Raw genomic sequence first — 18,493 nt, forward strand, 5'->3', positions numbered from 1 at the left:
AGTATTTGTTACTGAGCACTCTTCCAGTCTTCCTCTTGAAAAGCACCCCCAGGGCCCACTGACTGCCTGATTTTCTTGTTGGAACAAGAATTTTGGGGGGGATATTTGCTCCCTACACAGTGGTCACCAAAACCAGAGCTCCTCCCTAAGAAGGCAAAGGATGTGTAACCTAAGAAGGTCACTGGAAAGGGGGACACTACAAATTTTTAAAGCATACTCTAATTAACTTAGAGTACAGTCTCATTAATCTATTAATTATTAATGGTGTCAATTTTTACATGAGTAGGTGAATGTCTGGACAGTCAGTCCAAGATCATTGTGTACCCCTACAGTTAAAAGAGAAAGGACCCAGGAAGCTGTTTCCTCTTCATGAGAAACTTATTTAGGTGCCTGACTTAGGGACACACTCAGAAAGCCACTCTGACTAGCAAGCTCAGCAGCAGCAAGATCTTTAGCTCCCCAAAATAAGAACTTATCAGCTAAATGGTGTACAAACTTACCAGCTAAATGGTCAGTAGCCAGAGAGTCCGTCCTGTAAGCTGCCTGTTTGTCAGCCTGCCAGCTTTTGCTGTAGAGAAAAAAAATAATTAAATTAAAATAAATAAATTAGGTCCAAGACAACAGAAAACATGACATCCCTGTTACTATGACTTCCAACAGCACATTGCCTGTAGGTTTCAAAGCTGCATCTTACCCAAAACATTCATACCCAGCTGCATCTCCCCACACACGACACCTGTCATATTTTACTAGCTGTGGCACTATCTACTCAAACTTCACAGCAGGAAGTCTGGAGTAGTTACTCTTTCACCACACTGGCTACAAGAGTAGCCATTCAATATCAGGCAAAAATATACTCAGTTAATAACAGATGTTCAAAACATGAAATTTCAGGGTTGCAAGCAAGACCTTCTCTAGTCAGAAGAGACTAACAACCTGAAAACCTGCCAACAGCACTGCCATCAGTCACAAGTTAGGAATGTAGTTCAGTGGAGCTTGGGTGAATCAACACAGACATCCTCACAAACCAAGGCAAACACTCAGCTGCTGGGCAGTCCAGCTCTGCAGTTTTTATTGCAATAAGATCATGCACCAGGCACTAAATTCTGTCTCCAGGCCTAAATCAGAAAGTTTGAAGAAGAAAATTTACACTGGTTTACACGGACTATTTTAAATGTGTACAAAAGGCAGAACCAGGAAGAAAAATACACTGCTGGGAAAGGATTTCCATCTCCTGAATCTGGATCTGCAGATTTACTGAGAAAGTGCTTAGAAATACAAGTGAAAATGTAAAAGTTGGTACAGTACACACACTGTCAGTTGTACAATATCCACACCCAGAGTCCCCCAGAGCTGCTCTGTGTGTTTCTGCAGAGCTGGCACTCTCCTAAAACCCAGTGCCTCTGCCTGCTCATGGGACAAGAGGCTGCTCTCCCACACACACCCTGCAGTGCTGCTTGGACCATCATCTGTACAGCAAACTTGATTGCTTTTCAGGAAAGTGACAGTTGCCATCTCTGACATTCCAATATGTTTGAAAAGGCTCCCAAAACCAGGGTCACTCCTAAAAACATAGTGTTGCTGATGGGGTGTCTCACATTATGCTAAAGCTGTGATGCAGTAAAGGGAGGCTGATGGTGGCAGAAGGAAAGGAGGGAAGAACAGAGAAAACAGTGATGCAACAGAGTCATCCAGGCCTGATCTGCACCTCAGCCAAGGCCATTGTTTTCCCCTCCTTCAACATGCCTTGAACAGGCAGAAGGCAGCACAAACTGTGCTGTCAGAGCAATAGAGCTAATGCTGCAATTAATCCAGGAATGAGGCAGCAGGTACTGGGACAGCCAGTCCTGCTGCTGAAGTACAGCTGCTGCAGCAATGCAGATCTTTGCAAGGCATTTGCTGTGCACAGAAAGGGTGGCTAGCAACCTGATCTTGGAGAAATCTCCTTGCAGTCCAGGGTTACACCCCAGTGTAAGACATGGTTATGTGTCCATGGTACATGCCTGTGCTGCTCAAGCTGCTGCAGATCCAGGGAAAGCAAGTACTGCCATGGCACCTGTTCCAGACTATCTCCCCAAGGCTTGCAGACTCTGTGGCAGCTCCTGCAGCCCCTTGGGTCACTAACGAGGGTGCCACCACCTTGTGGCAAGCTCCAAATGAAGGCAGGAGGGAGAGGCATGCTAGACATCACAAACAGCTGTCCAGGCCTGGCCAGAGCCTTGCTAAAGGCACAGATGTGCTTATAACTCTCATTTCTCCAGAAAACACCACCTGGCTGATCTTGCATGTATTTTTCTCCTTAGAGGAGGAGGGTAAGGATAAGAAGTCAGTGAGCAACACCCAATATAGCACCTACTTGAAAGACACAACCTCAAGGCACAGCTGCTGGTTTCACTGTGTACACAGCAGCTGCACAGATCCTCCTTCAGCCTCCACCTCAGAGAGCAGCCAGACATTGAATGCAGAATCAAAGGGCAGCATTTATCCATATGAATTTCTGCTTCGTCACCCATACAAGAAGCTAAGAACAAATACTCCTCATCTCCAGCAATTCCAAGCATCTGGTATATTGTAGGCCTCAGGGATTCATCTCTGGCCAAAATCAGAGGCAGCCATTAGAATGGTATTTTAAATGTAACATCAAAACCAGCAATTCAAACACTGAATTTGGATCTTACACCTCCTTGCCTTCCCACTTAGGTTTGAAACTAAGGTTACAGCTACGTCATGCCAGCATGGAGCTGACTGGGTCAACAGGTTTCAAACTGCCTGCTTGATACACTGCCTGTAGTGCTGGCCTCGTGCACCAAATAAAGTTACAGAAGTCTAGAGTATATTTCAATAAAGAGAACGAATTCTCAAAGAGAAACATCCTAAAAATAACCTCCAGCAATGGCCAGACCTAATCACACGGGAAACATTTGTATGAAGAGAAACAAAGGTAAAGTCATGAGTTACACTGCCAATACAGGCAGCTCTTGTGGACGGAAATGTCAGTTACATGTTATTTAAAAGTATACTTAATACAAACATTATTACTTTGTTAATGGCATGCAGTGAGAACCACACACAGCAGCAAGGCTGGGCTGGTTGTGGTAGGCACTGTGCTCTGTCAAAGGTTCATCCAGGACAGGGCAACCTCTTGGTTGATGAGTGGACACACGAAAATACTTCTTTTCTGAAAACCGACGGGCTCCCTCAGACTGGAGGCCCAGGTCCCCTGGTTTGGAGGGGATCATGCTGACAGACAGCTGCTGTGTGGCAGAACGCAGTCTCCCTTCGCAGCGATTCCCGACTTAATGCATCACAGAGTGCAACCCGACCGCAGCCCTGGCCGCGGGCAGCCCTGACCCATCCCCCATGTTTACTCTTCCACCAGCGCCGGCCCCGCCGCCGCGTCTGGCCCCGGACAGGAGGAGCCCTGTGGCGGCCCCGCCACCGAGGACGTGCACCCGGCCGCGTCCTGCTGGCCGGCCCGGTGGGGCAGCCAGAGACGGCGCTGCTCAGCGGGGCTGGGACAGGGGCAGCGCCGGGGCAGTCGGTGCCCGGAGCCCAGCCAGGCCCGCACCGCCGCCGTGACCCCCGGGGCAGCGGCACGGGGCTGCCGGTCCGCTCGGCCTCGCCGTGCCCGGCCGAGGGGCGGGGGAGCCGCCAGGCCCCGCGGGCCCGGCCGGGCGGGCGGCGCCGCCAGCGCCACCTCAGCACTGGCGGCACCGGGGGCGGGGCGGCGGGGCGGGGCGGCGCCCTTAAAGGGCCCGGCGGGCCCCGCTGTCACCGCGCCCCCCGCGGGGCCGAGCGGGAGGGGGCGGCGGGGGCGCGCCCAGCGCACCGGGACCGTGCGGGAACGGGGTCGGGGCGCGGCCAGCGCCACGGGGCAGCTGCAGCCCCAGCTCCGGCAGCCCCAGCCCGCCGCGGCCCGGCGGGTTGCAGGCCGGGGGCGGCCGCATCATGCGAGCGGGGGGCAGGAGCTCCCGCGGGGCCCAGTGACAGCCCCGAGCGCGGCTCCGCGGCCGCCGGAACGGTGCCGGTGGCGGGCAGCGCGGCGGGCACGGCCGGCTCCGGGCCCGGCGCTGGCACCTCCCCCCGCCGACGGTGGCCAGGGCGCTCGTCCTTCTATAGCCAAGGCAGGAGGGGAGCGCTCGGCCCGCGGCAGGCTGGGCTGCCCGCCGCCGGCGCTCCGCGGGCTGACCAACACCGGACGAGCGCTCGCCTCTGGCCGCTTTGGCTCCTATCGGAATCAAACCCTAAGACGGCCGGGAACGGCATGGAGCCGCCTCGTTCTGCGCCACTAACCCTCTCCCACCAACGACGGGATCCATGCCGTGCCTCGGCCCGGCCCGGCCGCCCCCTCCCCAGGCAGCCGCGGGGCCCGGCCTCCCCATCGGCGTGGCCCCACTGCCGGCCATCCGCGGCAGCTGCTGCCAGCCGGCACAGCCATGCCACCGGCGGCCGAGGCCGCGCCGCGGGGCCAGACTTTTCCCCACCTCCCGCCGCCGGATGCCCTCCCTCGCCGGACTTTGCCCTGCCCGGCCCGGCCGGCGGGAAGTTAGCGCGGACTTTGCAGGCAGCGCCGACACGTCGGCGCCCCAGGGAGGATGCAAGGCCGCCTCGGGCCGGGCCGGGCCTCCCCGCCAGCCTCCACGTCGGCGCCGCGGCCGCGGCGGAGGGGCCGCCCCCCGTCCCCCGTGACTCACTCCGGCCGGTGCCCGCTCGCCCGCCCTTCTGGAGAAACGGAGCGCTCCTGGGAGAACGGCGCGGCGCCCGCCCCGCCGCCTATATAGGCCGGGCCGCTGCCAATCCCCGGCCCGCACGTCAGCGGGACATGCCCCTTCCCGGCGGGGCCGGCCCGCCACGCGTGCCCTGCGTCGCCGGGGACGCCCCGCTGCGGCCGAGCGGCCCCGGAGCCTGCGGCTCTGCTGGCACGGCACGGCCAGGGAAGCGAATCGCGGCTGGCTACCGCCCGCTCTGAGCCCTCAGGACCGCGCCGATATCCGCGGTACAGGCCCTGTGCACCTTCCGTGCAGATTCACGGCGGAACGCGCCTCCCGACCGCAGCCCAGCGGCAGCACCGAGCCGCCCGCGGGCCCTTACCCAGCCCCGGAGCTCAGCATTACCCGCTCTGGGCAAGCCCGGTATCACGCAGGGTTAGTGAGCAGTGGCTCATGAGGGCTCCGATCAGCCTGAAAACCACGGCTTAGAGAAGAGAGCGAACAGCTGGGGCTCCTGCCAGGTCCCGCAAGTGCAGAGGGACAGCGAGGCCCCAGCCCCGAGAGGCCCCTTGATCCACCTCCTCCTGCACACACTGTCAGAGCAGCAGCTGCCCGAAGGGAGGCTGCAGGCAGGCAGGAGGGGCAAGGTAAGAGCAAGAGTACAAAAAAAAAAAAACCCCAAAAAACCAACAAAACCATAGAAAACCCCCAAACCACTACACAATCCCCCAGAAAAATAAAATAAAAAAAAAATACCAAACCCACACCGCTCTTCTTATTCCAATCTTTGGGAAGAGTAAAGGAGGGGAAAGGCCAGCCAGCAAGCACAAACCCCTCCTTTCCTGCACAGAGGATGTTTATTACTTTGTGCAATATAGATGTTTTTAATTATTAGCTCTGCACCCTCAGGGAACCAAGGAGAAAACCCTGTCCCATTCCCATCACTGTAAAAATGCATCCAATTTGAACTGATTTTTGCATTAGCTCATTTTCCTACATGGCATTAATCTTTCTCATAATTTATAACTTACACTTAGTGACTGGTTTTCTCATTCCCACCTTGAGAAAGAGCACTCCCAGATCCTAGCAAACAAAATGAAAGCTGCTCTGTGGAGCTCTGACCACAAAAATCTGAGGTCTTTGGGTTAACTGCTTTTGAGTACACGCAGTAAATTTTAGAGATTTCATGCACTGTATTTATGGAAACATGGATGGTATTTAGCCTTTAGTAAAATTATTACTTATTAGTAAACAAGAGTAGATTTCTCCATTTCTCCTCTTTTTATCTTATGGCTGAGAGGACATCATCAAAACACTTGAATTTTTTGACACAAACAATTTATAGCTACAAATAAAGATACACTTGTGGGTGAAATCGGGAAGTCTGCTGAACAGAAAACAGTCATCAAGACTAAACTGACACCATGGCCAGGCACCTCTGTGATCTCCCCTCAAAGCCTGTTATCTCTGGGAGGATGCAGGAATCCCACTCCAGGTGCGGGGATCTCCACAGAAAGCAATGACCACTGCTGCCACGTCATGACTGCTGCAGGAGCTGGCTCTGGCACCAAGCACTGGGCTGTGGATGCCACCAGTGCCCCTAAGCCCCCCAAGCAGGCTGGTGCCTGCCAAGGCATTTGGGGGTTTATGTAAAGGCAGAGCTCCAGGGATCTGGGCACACCTCAGCACCTCCAGACTCTGGGCAGCAGCTGCAGTGCAGGGTGCTGTAATTTGGGACTCAGAACCTTGCTTAAGCTGCAGGATGCTCTTCAGGTGCTTTTGCTCCCTCATGTTTATCTCCCCAGTGCAAAGCTCCTCTCAACACTAACTTCCAATTAACTCTAACATGAGTAAGTACCATGATCCCCTGAGCCAGGGAACCAGAAAAGCATCACAACCTCCAGCCTACCAAAGCACCAACACTGTTCTCCCTCAGCTCCACCTCATTATCTGGTTTAGCAGGGGCCCTCTGTGGGGACAAGCCACCTTGTGCCTCTGGGACAACAGCATGGCTCTCTCCTGCTTTCTCTACACAGTGCTGCTGCAGCCATGGGTTGCCAGATCATTATGGATTTCTTGCTTCTATCACAGCTTCCTCTCCAGGTCTGCTGAAGAGGCAATCCTCCTCTGCCTGTTGCTCTTCCTTTACTTGCAGTTGCAAGTGGTGGGAGAGAAGTCTGCCAGTCCCAGAAGCTACTGGAAGGCCTGGAGCACCTGTGTGCCACCCTCAAATAATGATTTCTGCTGAAGGAAATGTGTCACAGGCTGTTCCCCTTAGAGGAAGATCTTCCACAGGGAAAGAGGTGTGTGTATGGGGGGAAGAGCTCACCTTTCCTCCTACATTCAGTGCAACGTACTGTGCATGGACAAAAACACATTTAGAAGGTGCCAGGAGGCTCATTTCAACCTCCTGCTCCCACCAGCACATCAACCATCCATGTCCCATCCCATACCTTTTCTTCAATGAGGCTATGGAGTGTGGGTAGAGAGGGGTTGGCAGGGATTGCTTCAGGTCTCTTCTGTCTACTTACTTGATCAAAAATGCAATCTCACATTAAAAAATAAATTAAAAATTCACTTGTCATGGAGATGCGTGTAAAATGGCTCCTCTACAAGCCAGGTGCAGGAATTTTTGGTAGCTGAGGGGAATGGAGACAGAAGAAGGTACCCAACCCCTTGACAAACCTAACTTACCACGCTCCCTCAAGCAACCTGTATTTTGGCAGCATTATAGGCCCCAATTTCATGATTTGTTGGAATAAAGGAAAAAGAAGCCTCCCAAAGAGAGCATCAAAGGGAGGCAGAAAGGGTAAAGGATTGGGCACTGTGTAGTTTCCATGGCTTATCAGAGTGGCAGCTCTTATCACCAGTCTGAGGGAGGACACAAATGGGACCAGCAAAAACATCAAACACACAGAAAGATAAAAGTAACACTGAACTGGTTTGGGGCTTGTTTTTTTGGAACATGTGTTCACCCATGTGAAGGCAAGGCTGAGGAGTTAAGAAGCTTTCCATGATCACTTCAGCCCAGAGCTCTTGGGGAAGGGAAAGGAAAGTGCACCTTAAAGTACTGGAGCAAAAAGGCTGGTCTTTCCTGGCACAGCCACCCTCGGCTGAGCTGGGATTTTGAAAGCATTTCTTCTGGCCTATTCGTATTTTCTGTTGTTATAACAGAGCCCTATTTTTCCTGCCAGAAACCAAAAGCCTTATTTGGAAAGCAACCCAAGTATGTTCCAAAGAGTGTGTGCTGTGATTTTATTTCCTGTTAAATATAACTCCAGATTTCTAAAACTGTACAAATAAGCACCCTTTTTGTACTCTGGGTGCTTATCCCACACCCTCAAGTCAGAGAACACCACAAAAGAGCTACCCCTGAAAGCATCCATTGCAGCACATCCCCTGCCAGTGGCATTAAGAGAAAAGGGTTGGGGGTAAACTTTGCATCACACTAGAAAAAGCAAGCTAAAGAGGATTCAGGATGCAGGGCACTTGTATGGCAGGGAGTACTGAGGGTCCCAGCCAAAGCAGGATACGTGTCTGAGCTCCACAGCTATCGCTGTGGCAAGCCAGGGGATCTTCCAACAGAACATTGGCATTTCTACAGAAAAGCTCTGTTAAACTGAAGTTTGGAGTCAAACTATGTGGATAGTTCTGCTAAGAGAATAAAAAAAGTTTCATCATAAGAAATGATTGAACTGAGTCCACATTGCTTATGTCTCTGAGATTAGTTTTTACTTATTTGCCATGAGGAAGAAGAGTTTCAGGGATGTGCAAATCAGACACCTATCTTCCCCATTCACATCAATGCTGGGAAGAGATGATTCTGTAGGCCAAATTCTGCCCCTTGGCTGTACTTAATGCAGCTTCCACCATCTTCAGAGGCCCACTGTAAATACCCAATTAGAGAATTAGAGGTAGAAAGAGAAAAGTCTACCCAAGCCTAGACACTAATCCCAGCTCCAACCACTTAGTGATGCTGTGAAGAAGAGAGGGTGGTGGAAGGAAGATGAGTGACTGTGTGTGTTTGTCTCACACAGATGTGGCTGGTATAAAATACAGGGTCCCAAGTGGGTGCAACACCACTTGCCTTTCTCCTGGTAACCTACATTGTTTATTGAGGGCAATGCTCTTGCAGGAACAGAAGAGTTGACTGGATATGGAAGGAAAATGCCAAACCTCAGCAGGCCTCTCAGGCAAATATGGGTCTTTAAAACTGACAATAAAATTATGTAACCATCAGCTAGCAAAGAATATAGACACTGCCCTTCCTGGGCTATGGCAGGGTGCTCTGTAACAAGGGGCATGCAGAATAGGCAGGAAGAACAGGAGCAACTTACTGGTGTGACAGAGTTCTAGAGTGAAAAAGGAGCATCAGGCTTCTGACTGCAGAGGGAGGAAAAGCTGCTGGCTTTACACAGGGACACTGAGAAAATGAGATTTAATGGAAAAAAAAAACAAAACAAAAAACCCAGTAAAGAGACTCAAGCTCTGCTCTTGGATTTGCTGCAGATTTGGTGAATTGACCAGCAAATGGTCTTGGTTGGCCTGGCTGTACACACACACACACAGCATCTTGATTTTCTCTGTGGACTCATTATTTCATTTCAAGTTGTTCAGAATGCTGTGATCCTTGGATGTCAGGTGCTGTGACAAAACAAATGCCTTTTCAGAGATCAGAAAGAAAAAAAAAAATAAAAATCAATGGACACTTTAATAAAATCAATTCAAAAGCAAAGCAGAAGGAAGCCACAGAGGACCAATCTGAGTCTGCCCTTCCACTTGCACTGTGAGAGAAATCTGATTTAACATAAACATGCCTTTCAAGAAGTTGCTAAGGAGTAGAAGCAAATTTCAGGCTCCTGGCCTTGGGGAGCCAATAAACATTTTCATGAGGAATAAACATGAAGGATAAAGTAAAATACAGTATCTTCCAGTTTCACAGTAAAGCAAAACACTGGTTTGACTCAAAACGGAAAAAGTGATTCAGAAAACAAAGATTCCAAATATATTGCCTGCAAAGTGGGAACAGCGCAAAAATCACAGAAATTCAGAATATCTGGCAACACATGGAGGTCAGAGACTCTGGGGCCTGCTCAAAGCAGGGTCAGACCAGGGCATTCAGGGCTTTCCTCACTCAGGTCTTGAAAACCTTCTTAGCTGCACAAACTTTCTGGGCAACCTATTCCAACACCTGACTATCCTCACAGTGAAAATAGGTTTCTTACTTGCAGTTAGAATTTCAATGTTGGCTTTTTATGCTGATGTGAAATTGCTTTTTAGTTTAAATTACCAGCACACTGTGTGCTTATCACTCCCAGGTGCTTTCAGAGTGGTGCTGCAGCACTGCTTGCCATTCTACACTGCAGAAGAACAAAAATCTTCCACAATCAGTGAGTTGAGAAGTGCTTTCCAAAGCCTGCTAATATCCCAGCTACCCAAGAAATGAGCATTTTGGAGATACTGCAGAACAAAGCATGCACTATTTTTTTCTGTTCTTCAAATGGAAACTTTTACTTTGCTCTCCTTTGGCCACTGGGTTGAAGTTCTTTTGTTTACCTTTCAGTGTCTCCTGATCTCTCTCCATTGGCCACTGCAATATAAAATGAACACGTGGCAATTTTTTTTAAAGAAATGCTGCCAGCAGCTCTCATCCACTCTACATCACCTAACTTGAAAAGGAAAGGAATTTGCAAGCCCTAAAATTACCTTTTTACTATATTAACTGTCCCATACTTAGAAAATATGAAGTCAACTAAGTCCCTGAGCCCAAACCTGTCACCAGACCCACTAAGACCCTCCTCCAGCTACACTTAACCTAATATTTTGCAGGGCAGAATTTAAATACTTGCTTACAGCAGTTTATAAAGACAACAACAACCACTTCTTTTCATATTGATTGGATAAATATATACAGAAAATAATGAAAAGAAAAAAGAACAGTGGCAAACTAAATGAGACCTCCCCAGTGTCACTTTTCAGGGGAGGAGCAGAAAAATTGCAACTTAAGCAAAAATGTAAACAGGGATTTGGTTTTGTCCACTCTCTTTGGGTTCCAGTTCTTTTTAATCTTGCTTGGCTACTTTGATTTGAGGTATTATATAAAAAAAAACCTCAGCAAAGTTGTTCAAGGCTCCTTGAAAGATTTTAAAGATTCCTTAGTTCATAATGTTTATTGGATAACGAAGAGAAGAGAATGCCAGAGCTCCATTTTTATAAACTTCTATGTGCTCTGGTATGTTTTGCTCTGAATTCCAGTTTCCCAAGTCACATGGCTTCAAGAGACTCTTTAATTCTGTAAATTTTATTTTTCTTTATTTCTATCTTTCAGTTGAAATAAGCAGCCTGAAACTACAACCCAGAAAAGTGAGCGTTATTATGACAAACAAAACACTTGAAAGAATAAAAGCCTGATACTTGCAGGGAGGCTAGTGCTTTGTTTGGAGCAGGACAGAACTATGTAAAAATGAAAAAAACCCACCTTTAGTTTGGCAACAATTCCTCTGAAAAAGCATTAAAGTAAATATCTGATTCCAACTGGAAAAGCAATGATTTCCACTTTGGCAAAGCAATGCTCAGACCCTCATTATTTAAGCACTGCCTTCCCTTTGTCCTATTCATAGCACATGCAACAGGGGCTCAGCATAACCACAGACAAGCACTAATTCCTAATCTCTACTAGGCCAAGCAAAAGGCTCTTCATGTGTTAGACAGAATTACATCACAGTGATTTAAACTGACAGTGAAAAACCCAGACAGTCTTCCCTTCCAAATTTGCAAGGCCACTCTAAGCCTGCTATGAAAGGAGAGAAAGACAGATAGGGAGAACTCAGAGTAAAACTATTCCCCCTAATTGTTACAAATAATATTATTTTACAGTTAAAACCCCTTTTCATAACTGAATCATTCCCAGTTCTACCCTGCTCCTCTTTGGGCTGAACTAGGACAGGACATGAACCATTTTGGGTACAATTTTTTTGTTTGGATACCTCATGCTGCTCACTCCTCCACCCACTTGGAATGGTGTCCTGAGCAAGATGAGTTTTCAAATAAAATAGAGGGGTAATGTTTCCTAAATTTGCAAGAACTTCTAACCTTTTGTAAATACTCACTGCTTGCTCTCCTTTTACCCATAGCTATGCTGCAAGCAACAGAGCCATCTATTCAGGATTTTAATGAAACTCTTTATAAGAGCAAGAGTTAAAAAATCACTTTTAAGCTTTTTCAATGCTACATAACCAGCTCTAATTTTAAGCAACAGTCATACACCTACAACTTGCTATTCTCCAGACATTCCAAGGGTCCTTGTAAGACCAAACACCTGAATCCCAGCACACTGCACCAATGCTGAACTATTCATTTTGAAAACAAAGGCACATGCACTAGCAGGTCAACCATAATATATTCCCATTCCCACTCTCACCCTGCCTGCTCTGAGAGTTTTCTTTCCAGTTTTTCTTTCAACTGCTCCAGCAAAGGTTTACATTCAACTTTATCACTGGCACAGAGATAAGAGCAAACTGACTTTCTCCTGAGCAATGGAAACTGCTGGAGCTGCTGTACAAACAACAGGACCCTGCTCTCCTCTGTCAGAAATGCAGAAGTCAGGCAGTCCAACCATCTCCAGTGCCCACTGGAGACACAAAAATGCCCCCCAAATTCTGGGGCAAGAAGTAACAAGCCCACTGCAATTACTCCTGGCCTCCTCCCCCAAAGTGGCTTTCCCTGGCTTGGCCTTTGTGCCTGCCAGTGGGGAAATGTTAATTCCATCCCTTACTCTCTTCCTTTTTCCTAATTCAACCCATGTACCCATCCCATGCCTGAGGTTCCTCTTCTGGCCACACAGCCTGCCCTTGGCTTTGTTTGTCACTCATCTTTGGCAAATATCCAGTTTATTTTGTGAAATATCCAGTTGAATTGTCAATGCCATAAATGCAGGGATAGACAAAAACACAGGACTACAAAAAAGCAGAAGAGAAGAAGCAAGTGATGCTACAGCAGGTGGTACCACCTGAATCCAGCTCTGGCCATCAAGGCAGTCAGTGTTCCTCTGAAAAAAGCCTCTGCAGATTTTTACAGCAACTTGCAATAAAACCTTTGAAATACCAGTGAACCAAAACCAGCATGGGTGGGGAAAAGGGGCAGGGGAGCAGTGCCCATGCTGTGTGCCAATACCTGGCACCAAGCCTGAGATCTGAATGATGTAAGGAGATTATTTGTTATCCAATCCTTGATGAGAAACATGCCAGAGGTTACCTTTGTGACAGTCAGCCATACCTGCCTCGTGGTATTTACTGGGAGATATGATACCAGTAACCTTCCTTTGAGAGAGACCTCAACAAGCAGCTATCAATTCAATAACACAGAGAAGGCTGGGCCCTGCCTCCTCCAAACAGGATTGCAATAGTCATAACACAAAGGGTTCCAAATCTCTCCTCCTTAAATTCCAGTTATTTGCTGGGATGTTGCTGAATTCAAAGCACACAATTATCAATTACCATGATATGATGACTCCCAGAGACATTTCTTCACAAGTATTTCTCTTGCAGGTAAAAGATGTGGCATACACACAAGTTATATACGTGAGGATACTTTTACCAGAATCACACTGACAAGTTCTTTACAGAATTCTGTTTCTTGGTATTGCTTTGTTTCCATATTTGAGGTTTTTTTTTGTTGTTGGGGTCTTTTATTCAGGGGGGAGGGATGGGTGTGTCTCTTTTCTGTCATCAATGCTAAATAAATCTGTCTGTTCCATCCCTAAACTTCTCCCATCACTGAAAAACTGTCAATAAAACAGCAAAACTGTTGCTGGAAAACAGCTCCAGACACTGCTGTGGGGTGTAAGAGAATCTGGTACTACTTCCATTCTGCGTCAACAAGTAAATCCATTTTATTTTGCAATTAAATTAAACAACATCATTTAAGGGAGGTCACAAATATGCCTGTGCTATTCAGACCCCTCAAAGGCAAAACTTTTCCTGTGAGTCACCATTTCTTTGTGTCTTGCAGCTACTGAACCAATCCCTTCCCTTCTTCTAGTGCTGTTTTTCCACTGAAGTTAAACTCGTTATGACTTCCTCTAGATGAGCCTTTTGTGGTTTATCTTTTCTCTCAGGTTTCTCCCTGTTTTTTCTTCTGCCTGCTGCTTTGCAAGTGCTTTTTTTGTGCCTCTAGCTGGACATAACTCCTTGCTCCAAGCCCTGCTTCCCTTGTGCCTCAGCAGCACAGGCAGCTCCCCCAGGCCAGGCAGCTGTGGCCAAGGTCAGCTCTCTGCACCAAGGAGTGCTTACGTGTACTTCAGCTACTCACGTGCTAATATAGCCAGAAATAAGTTGTAAAATATTAGTAGGTATCACTGAGGCTTGAGAGATCTACCAGATGCAAGATTCAACAACACAGAACCAGTTGTGAGAGACAAGTGAAGTCTAGCAGCAGGATTGAAGTATCTGTATTATATGGCAGCTGCCACAAGGGATTCCTGTACTTCTGCAAGACTGCTGGGAAAATATCAGAGCTTGTGTAGGTAGAAACACCACAGATCATCACCTAAATGAAAGGCAAATTAAGAATTTCAGCTTTAACACACCTTTTTTATGAAAAACTCAGAACACTAATCACAGCCTGATTACTCCTCCTTGTTGCAATTAAAACTTTAAACACATAAATCCTTTAGCAACTCAGTTTTTCCCCTTGCTTTGGATGGAAATTTTCCTTCTCGTTTATTGATAAATCTTTTTCCAACCTGACTTTGTGATTTCCTCCCACTGAAGTCACACTATGAGTGCACAGAAGGAAGATCTGGAAAAAGATCACTAAACTCATTAGGCATTCAGGACTTATCATTTAAGATGAGAATGCAAATCACAAGATTTTAATAGACTGTTTATATTCTAAAAATCTGCTTACTTTTAAAGCTAAAGGGCAAGTAAATACAAATATAAATATAAATGCAAATTTCCCAGGTGTAATTCCACATCCAGGATAAGCTAGTAACCCAAAATTGTTCTTCTAAAGCTAGGAATTTCTAAAATGGAAAGAGCTCTTGAAACAAGCTCTAGATTCTTGACTTAATCACCAGTCCAGCATGAACACCTGAAGGCCAGAGAGCACCTGCAGGTGTCCTGAGTCCTCTGCAATCCCTTCCCCAAGAGGCCCTCCTGACCAGGGCCCTCCCTCCCACTCCAAATGCAGCCTTACAGCCACAATCAACACCACACACCCTGCAGGAACAGCTTCTGGACCAAAGGCCTAGAAAAAAACAATAAGAAAAATAAAAAAACATGAGCAAAGCCCAACAAGCTACACAATAGCATTCTGCTTTCAAAGGTAGGGTAATTAGGAAGAGGAACAGAGACTTCATCCTGCAGCTGGGGTTTATTTTCCTGTCTGTTCTTGATCTGTTTTCATATTTTAATACAATAACACCGACTTAATTTCTGCACAGACTCATGCTGCAGAAGTTCTGCAGGCCCTGGGCCTCTCAGCACCATGCTCCTGGACAAGTCAGGCTTGTTACCTCCTGGGTGAACACACCTTTCTCAGCCTGCTTCAAAAACCCTGCTGCAACTTCTTCAGTGGTGCACAGAATCCCAGAATCCCAGATTGGTCTGGGGTGGAAGGAACCTTGACCACCATCCAATTCCACCCTGTGTCATGGAAGGGAACCTTCCACTAGGCCAAGCTGCTCCAAGTCCTGTCCAACCTGGCCTTAAACATTTCCAGGGATGGGGAAGCCTCCCCTATTCTGAATATCTTTGTCAAGACTGTAACAACATTCCCCTTAGGGTTCAAAACACCCATGGGAACACTTGCCAGTCTCATTATTTCACTCTGAGCTTTATTTTACAAGCTCTGCACAATACAGGCCTGAGGATTTCCTTCTGTAGAATTCTTGAATACAAAACAAAATTGAACCATTGTTGAGTGACTTTTTTTTTTTTTTTCAAAGAGAAACATTTTCACATAAGTATGATACTGTACAGAAACCCACCACTGGAATTAACAAAAGCCTCCCAGTTATGGTAAAAGAACCATTCATTAATTCATTCATAAGGGAGGGTTTAAATTGGATATTGGGAAGCAGCATCAGCCACCATCCCTGGAAGGGTCTGAGATGTTTGGATGTGGGAATGGTCAGTGCTGAACACAGCAGTGCTGGGGAAGGGTTGGGCTTAATGATGTTGGAGGTATTTCTCACCCTACAAGATCCTGTGATTGTAACCACACAGCTGCATTCAGTTTGAATGCTCTGGACTGGTCCCAGTGCCACTGCTGACTACTCTGACCATCTGATTGGAGGAATTACCCAAATTTTCACTGCAGCACAACCCTAAGTGTATTTGTACCAGCTTAACAAGCTTCTGTATACAAAAAGAAACACATGCTTTGGAACAGGCAGTATCACCTGAAATACTGTAACCAGTGAAACACCCCAATTTTCATTAAAAAGGTGCAAAGTGCACAGTTTGCCTTGTCTGGGATGGCTCCCACTCAGGTAAGAGCTATGGAAAGCCCAAGGTTACAAAGCTCTCATCTACCTTCAGAGGTAGCCTAATGTTAATTGGAAAAAGAACAGCTACTTGACTAAGAATAACCTCCCCTAACCTACCAAAATCAAATTATTATTGTTGCCATTAAGCTGTGCAACAACCAACAACAACATTATGCTCAAATTCCAGTTCAAGGGGAAACCTCCTTCCTCATCCCAGTCTAGGTAAGTGAGACTAATGAAAAAATAGGGAATAACCTTCAAAATCATAAGAAGAAATGTCATTTTTTTTTCCCACCCTATCAGGCAAAACTGGGGAAGAGAGGAAAAATAAGCCAACAGAAAAAAAATCAGCTTAACTTGCAGCAAAGGAGGAGACAGGAGCATGTATCACACTGCCAACTGTGGACACAGCAGAATGAGCTACATAGAAAAACCCTGGAGCAATCTTTAAGTGTTTCTTATAGAAGCCACTTGGAAAATTGTCCTTTGAGAATGATCTGGACTAGCTTAGCAGCAGTGGCAAAGCTCAGGCTGGCGGGTGACACTGCCTCTGCCACCCTGCAGTCACATCCCACCAGTTACTGTTTCATATCTAGAGAGAGCTCTTCCTGTGCCTGTCATTCTGATCCCTGTAAAACCATACTGTGGACCTTGCTGGAAAAGGTTGTGTGCTTTAGCTGTGGATGGCTCTGCCTATGATTTGGGCCATGCTTTATGAGAATCCATGTACAAATAGGAAGACTGTTTTTTTTTTTTTTTTTTGTAAACAGCTTGAATCTAAACAGGCAAAGGGTTAGAAAAAAGGGTTAGAAAAACTGGCAGCTCCTACTCAAACACAGAGCTTTAGCAGATACACATCAGGTTATTGCTTCCTTTCCTGCTTCACCTCTGATTTATCTTCCTTTACCACACAGAGGGATGCCCAGCCCACATATGAAACAATATATGAAACACCACTTCCAATTCAGGTTTGGGGGAAAAACCCCTGCACAAATCTACTATTTGTTGTCTTCTAACTGAAGACAATTGTCAGAATAGAACCAGTAGGAAAAATGGGGAATAATTCACCAGGCAGATGCTTCACTTGCCTTACTGAACAGAAGAGATGTGACAAAGCAATGCAGCACATATGAGTGTGCAGATTTTTTTCTCTGCCATTACACAACAGGATAAGACAAGAAATTATTCTTCAAACACCTTGAGACTGAATGTCACCAATCTTAACTTCACAAGCACAGAACTGAGAATGTTTCGAATTCTAAATTTAGTTAATTCAAAGCTCTTGCTTTATCTTACAAGGTAACTGATCTCTATATTACCAATATCCCCAGCACAATCTCCTCTCCTGCTTCTTGTCTCTCACTGGAAGAAATTGTGCCTTCCAGTTATGAAACCTCCCCTACTGTTTGGGGAAAGCCATCACGGGAAATGCTATTTCTCATGTACCATTTCAGCTATAGCTCAAGAATCATCATCACCCCGTACTTAACCCTCTTCGGGGCTGCTGGATCATCCCGGCCTATAAATAACCCGAAATAAAACCACACTGCAGGCACAGAGAGCAGGTCAGCAGAGGCTGAATTTCCGCTGCTATCATGCCCAGAGGCGGCTGACGCTACCTGCAGTGTCACAGGTGAGGCCACAGCCCTCCCCCAGCGCGGCCCTTGGCGCATCCCCAGCCTTGGGGAGCACCGGGGATGGAGCCCGCTGCCCTTGGGGAGGGGGGACACAGGGCAGGTCGAAGGCGGGGAAAGCGATCCCCGGAGCGCGGCAGGGCCCAGCCGCGGCCCCTTCCCGCGGGGGAAGGGAGCGGGACATGACTCATGGCTTTTGTCCGCCCGCGGGCGGCGCTGCCGGCGGCGCGGGGCCCGGGGCGGCGGAGCGGGACCCCGGCTCGGAGCGGGGCGCGCGGCCGGCACGTGGCCCGCGCTGCGCCAATGGCAGCGGCCGCGACCATAGAGCGGGGCCGGGCGCTGCTGCACATCCCGCCCGCCGCCCTTCTCCCCGCTGCCGCCATCTTGCTGCAGGCGACAGAAAGAGCCCGCTCACAGCGCCGAGCCCGCGCCTTCCTCCCGCTCACCGGAGGCGCTCCCGCTCCCGCCCTCCCGCGCCGGGCCCGCCGTTACCTCTAGTCGGCCCGCAGCGAAGCCTAGGCTGGGTACGAGGCCGACGGCCCGGCCGCCATCTTGGTGCAGCAGAGGGGATGTGCGTGACCTACAACATGCGGGCGGCCCCGCCCCGTCCCAGCGGGTTGCTATGGGGACGGGGCGCGCGCGTGCGCGCGGGGCCCTGC

The 18,493-nt window shown here is 48.2% G+C and overlaps 1 protein-coding gene across 2 annotated transcripts in view; it reads right to left on the reverse strand.

Moving 5' to 3' along the window:
* The window catches only part of HDLBP (high density lipoprotein binding protein), a 39,240-nt gene extending 20,777 nt beyond the window's left edge, over positions 1-18,463 (reverse strand). Inside the window, exons 1-2 of one of the 2 annotated variants that reach the window (XM_063166595.1) lie at positions 18,327-18,463; positions 501-568 (exon numbers count right to left, since the gene is read on the reverse strand). The gene's annotated coding sequence lies outside the window, so the exon portion shown is untranslated. Of the gene's footprint in view, positions 1-500; positions 569-4,694; positions 4,765-18,326 lie in introns of those variants that run through there. The other variant, XM_063166596.1, reaches the window with a different exon arrangement.
* Positions 18,464-18,493: the final 30 nt, after the last annotated feature.

This window comes from Melospiza melodia, chromosome 12, assembly GCF_035770615.1.
Source record: "Melospiza melodia melodia isolate bMelMel2 chromosome 12, bMelMel2.pri, whole genome shotgun sequence".
NCBI classification, from domain to species: Eukaryota; Metazoa; Chordata; class Aves; order Passeriformes; family Passerellidae; genus Melospiza; species Melospiza melodia.